Source organism: Mya arenaria, chromosome 12 (assembly GCF_026914265.1).
Source record: "Mya arenaria isolate MELC-2E11 chromosome 12, ASM2691426v1".
NCBI classification, from domain to species: Eukaryota; Metazoa; Mollusca; class Bivalvia; order Myida; family Myidae; genus Mya; species Mya arenaria.
In genome coordinates, this window is record NC_069133.1 from 35,970,590 (window position 1) to 35,976,768 (window position 6,179).

Sequence of the window (6,179 nt, forward strand, 5' to 3'; positions counted from 1 at the left end):
GCCTTGCTCTTTGTGAGGGCAATTTTACCACAAACTCAAAATATGGAATTTCAATCCTGAGTTTCAAAATCGAGTTGTTTCACGGCATCTAAACGCCAGCTCCACCACTTAACGGTGGTGCAAAGAAAAAGAGCTGCCGACACTTCCGTGGTGGAGCTGTGCCCTATGTGTACATGAACAAACGTGAGTATGATTTATATTTTATTTGATAATTTCATTTAACGGACTTATTTCGAAAATCGGAGAATGTGGTACCGTGTAAGAACACTTCTACTGTAGGTTGGTTACTATTTCGTTTCAATATTGTGTAAACTGTGGTGCCAGGAGCTTTTCTCCCGAATTGGACTTGTGCATATTTTGAAATCTGATTACCTGCAAGTACATTTCGGTCCTTACACACCACGTACGAACATTCTCACGCATACAAACATAACTGCTATGTATAGTACCTACGCCGGAACACAACAAAACTGATAAGAACTTCTTAAAAAGGAAAAATGCACATATTTATAATAGTGGTGACGCTGTTGCCCTAGTGATGGCGCTATCGAGTATGTTTTGCGCTTGAAGTAATATAAAAAGTTAACGCTTTTGGAATGAATACAAAAGTTGCTATGTTTATCATTCATTGTTATGCTAGTTATGCATACTTCTTGCGGAAACAAAACTTCGCGAACTACCTTAACCTTACTGAAAACTTTTTCGAAAAGAAAAGGCTAGGTGCTGTTAATTTTTACCATAGAACTATCATGTGTGTCCGGTACGGATAGAAAAATCCGACCCAAGTGCACGCGCGTAAGCCGGTTACGAGGCTTGCCGGCCATGCAGCGTGACCGAAGGACGGATTTTTCGATCCGGACCGGAAAAAACATGATTGATATTTTTCTTGCATATCTAAAATTATCAATTTGTGGAAGAATTGACATTGAAAACGCACTTTTGTACATTTTACCAAAGCGCGCGTGAAACGTTGTTTACTGACGTCATAAAGCGCAGTTATTTTAAATCACTATTGATGTCAAATAGTAACTATTTAACTCGCGTTTTACGATTATTCATTATCTATTTTAATTAATTGCCTACTTATATATTTAATTGCGCTTTATTGAAATGAAATAATGTACTTTTCATAAACCATACAATAAAAGAAATAAGAAGTAGCGTGATGTTGCGCGTAACTCATCTTACATGGTGGTGTAAGATGCGGTTTTCCAGCACTGGTCAAATGATCGGAAACACACGTCCGGTATGCAAGAATACCTCTCTCATAACCGGACACACATGATAGATACTTATGGTAAAAATTAACAGCACCTAGCCGTTTGTTTACAAAATAGTTTTCAGTAAGGTTAAGGTAGTTCGCAAAGAGTTTTGTTTCCGCAAAAAGTATGCATACCCAGCATAACAATGAATAATATACATAGCAACTTTTGTATTCATTCCAAAAGTGTTAATTTTTTATATTACTTCAAGCGCAAAACATACTCGATAGCGCCACCACTACTCGACAGCGCCACCACTTTTATACATATGTGCATTATTCCTTTTTAAGACGTTCTTATCAGTTGTGTTGTGTTCCGGCGTAGGTACTATACATAACAGTTATGATTGTATGCGTGAGAATGTTCGCACGTGGTGTGTAAGGACCGAAATATACTTGCTATGCAATCAGATCTCAAAATATGCACAAGTCCAATTCGGGAGAACAGCTCCTGGCACCACAGTTTACACAATATTGAAACGAAATAGTAACCAGCCAACAGTAGAAGTGTTCTTACACGGTACCACATTCTCAGATTTTCGAAATAAGTCCGTTAAATGAAATTATGAATTAAAATATAAATCATACTCACGTTTGTTCATGTAAACATAGGGCACAGCTCCACCACGGAAGTGTCGACAGCTCTTTTTCTTTGCACCACCGTAAAGTGGTGGAGCTGGCGTTTAGAGGCCGTGTGTTTATGAAAATGGGCCCTGATCAGTCAACTATTTATATCACGGACCTGTTTATATGCTTGTCCGTTTTTCAGAGAAAACAGTCAAGTTATTTCATATCCTTGACGGCACAGAAGACAAGAGTTATTCCCATAAATGTAAAAAAAGAAATCATGTTGGTAAGGTTTTGAAAATTTAGATATTGCCATGAAACTTGGCATACTTGTTTATTTAGACAGTAAGCACATATATAGCAAGTTCAATAACTCTGGATATCAGTGACCAAGTAGTTAAGAGCTATGACAAATATTGCTTGCTCTTGGTTTTAAATAATTGGTATATTGTTATAGCCTTGTGTTAGCATTTTTATACGGGCAATACTAAAAGGCTGACCAAATGGCTGCCCATATAGATATAGAGGGAAAAGGCTGACCAGGCCAAAAAAGGCTGATCAGGAAAATAAAATAGAATTGAAAAGATGTTTTTAATAAAAAAAAAAATGTTTTAATAAGTATTTATTCATTAACAGTATTGTATTTTTATATATAAAAAAACAAAATGAGTTAACAAATCGTGATGTTATATTGATATCGAATAATTCAATAATTCAAGTCGATGCGATACATTCTATTTCATTATTTTATTAAATTATCGATTTATAGATAACAATTGATATAAATATGTACAGTTTTGCATAACTTTGTGTAGATCTGTAAATATGAGTAATTGAAACAAACGAAACAAACCCCTCAAATAAAGTGACTTTCATGGTAGCAGTTGCACGGGTTTGGTGAATGTGTGAGAAGATCACACGATATTATTAAAGTTGTTCCTTGTTATAACTTATCGTATATTTTATGGTTCCTGTATTATATTATTATTATTTTAGATTTCGCTGAAAAGTGAAAAAACATATATTGCTCTAGATAGTTAATAAATTGTGTGATTTGGATCGATGTGATTTTGATTATAATATTACGTGGATTTGTGTTTAGTTTATTCAAGTACTTGTGTTCATTTATAGACAGCTTAGTTTTTTGTGAATTTAACCTTTGACTTTAATTTTTAAACATTTTCATTATGGCTTTAATAGTTGGACATTCTCAGACAAAATACTTAGGTGGTTTAACTCAGTACCCAGTGTTCTCTTACTCGGGATTTACCGTGCGCGAATTCCAGGAGAAAAGTCTAGAGTTCTATGAGTTGGTGCCACACAAGTCGTTAAGTTATGTAGTAGAATTATATATTGTATAAATTGACAATGGTATGCTACATATATGAGTTACTTAAAATATATCAGTTACTATTTGGCTATTGTAATGTTTGTTTTTAAAAATGTTTAATGTGAATTATGTCAAATAATTACGGCTATTTTGATAATTTTAAATTCAGGTATATTTAATATGATAACTTGATAATTGAATGTTTTCGGCAAAAACCGTTTTTTCGATTTAATGTTTAATTCATTAAAACTGCGTGACCATTTTTTTTTTCTTTTTGAGGTCTCGAGGACCCCTTTTATTTGCCCCGTAATAGGGACCATGGGGTCGGGGCCATCCCCATGGGCCCTTACAACATTAAAAAACAGTAATATTCAAAGTGCATGCAGTTATCAAGTTACAGTTTTAACAAAAATGTTTAGATATTTAAAATAGCAGTACTATATATTGCATATGTTTAATAAATCTGAGTTTGAAATGTTTTTACCTTCGAAAGCAAAAGTGGTAAAAGCATAGCAGCAGATACAATGCACTTCAAAAGTGCCTTTTTAATGACTGAGATCAATATAAAAATGTACATTGTACTCGTATGATTTTGTTTTTCTTATCCGAAATAAGATATTATTTTACTCTCGAAAACAAAATGAGTAAAATAAGGCAACGGATGTTGATCAACAAATTACCTTAATGTGTCTGAAGTGTCATACATTCTGAAAAAAAGAGCCAAAATGCGACATCAAATAATAAAGTACTCATTAACTAATTCTACTGACCGGTTATTGTCAGACCATTTTAATTGGTCTATAGTAGATAGTTTAATGTCCAGTAACATCAGCTTAATATCTGTGTATTTCTGTTCATAGTTTATGCAGTTTCTACTTTTCCACATACGCCACTTTGTTTCTAACAGTATAGTGTTTATTATTTTGCATTTTGTTGGAAAAATAAAGAGTCCAAGCAAGGCTGTTGATAGTTGGTTTGTTATTTCTATTTGTAATGTGTTTAAGGCTATATTTTCGACAATCGGAATTATTTCCTGCCAAAAGTTTTGCGCGTGCTTACATTTCCAGAACAGATGAGTTAAATTTTCTTGTTCACTGTTGCAGATTTTACATAGTCCGTCTGAATAATTCATTTTCCTAAGATTTTGCTGCGTGAAAATCGTTTGGTGTAATATTTTGAATTGCAACTGTTTTGCTTTTAATGACGCTTTTGATTTGTATAGACAACTCCAAATTTTGGTCCGCGTGATCATTTATTAGAATGCTTAGAAAAAGAAGAAATGTCTGAATTTCCTATCACTTCCAAGACAATCAGTGGACGCGAAAAAAATCAAAAATCATTAAAATTGAAAACTATTGTGTATGCAATTTGCCAGAATTTCTAGGCGACCAAGTGCAATGTGATAAATGTTCTCAATGGTATCACAAACACTGTGTAAAAGCACCAATAAATATATCAGTTTGACATTGAATTCATATGCCCACTCTGTTAACTGACCAAACAATTACAACTTAGGCCCAGACATTTACGTATTCAGGAACTCGATCAATCCTTCATTCAATCTTGTGATCAGTCCATCATTCTTTCATTTATTTAACCATTAAATCACTCACTCACTCGCTCGCTCGCTCGCTCGCTCGCTCGCTCACTCACTCACTCACTCACTCACTCACTCACTCACTCACTCACTCACTCACTCACTCACTCACTCACTCACTCGCCCACCAACTCACTCACTCACTCACTCACTCACTCACTCACTCACTCACTCACTCACTCACTCACTCACTCACTCACTCACTCACTCACTCACTCACTCACTCACTCACTCACTCACTCACTCACTCACTCACTCACTCACTCACTCAACCACCCACTCACTCACTCACTCACTCACTCACTCACTCACTCACTCACTCACTCACTCACTCACTCACTCACTCACTCACTCACTCACTCGCCCACCAACCCACTCACTCACCCACCAACCTACTTACTCACTCACTCACCCACCAACCTACTCATTCATTCACTCACTCACTCACTCACCTCACCTCACCTCACTCACTCACTCACTCACTCACTCACTCACTCACTCACTCACTCACTCACTCACTCACTCACTCACTCACTCACTCACTCACTCACTCACTCACTCACTCACTCACTCACTCACTCACTCACTCACTCGCCCACCAACTCACTCACTCACTCACTCACTCACTCACTCACTCACTCACTCACTCACTCACTCACTCACTCACTCACTCACTCACTCACTCACTCACTCACTCACTCACTCACTCACTCACTCACTCAACCACCCACTCACTCACTCACTCACTCACTCACTCACTCACTCACTCACTCACTCACTCACTCACTCACTCACTCACTCACTCACTCACTCACTCACTCGCCCACCAACCCACTCACTCACCCACCAACCTACTTACTCACTCACTCACCCACCAACCTACTCATTCATTCACTCACTCACTCACTCACCTCACCTCACCTCACTCACTCACTCACTCACTCACTCACTCACTCACTCACTCACTCACTCACTCACTCACTCACTCACTCACTCACTCACTCACTCACTCACTCACTCACTCACTCACTCACTCACTCACTCACTCACTCACTCACTCACTCACTCACTCACTCACTCACTCACATGGGCCATGACAAGAGCACCTCCACGTGGTGTGGCCTGGATGAAGATGGATACTTTTTTTTACAAAAACGTTACGAAAAGTCATCCATCTTCAACTAAACGCTCTTATAATTTATAATATATTAATAATATATGAATTATAATAAAAATAGTACACAAAAATAAATAAAAAAAGAAAAAAAAAATATTAAAAAAAATCCATTCTCATTTTTCTGGTCAGCCTTTTCCCTCTATATCTATATGGGTATATCTATTTGGTCAGCCGTTTAGCACGACCCTCCACAAAACAGTCCGCCTATGTTTGATGGAGTTAAAGCCGCTTTTCAAGGAAAAAGTTG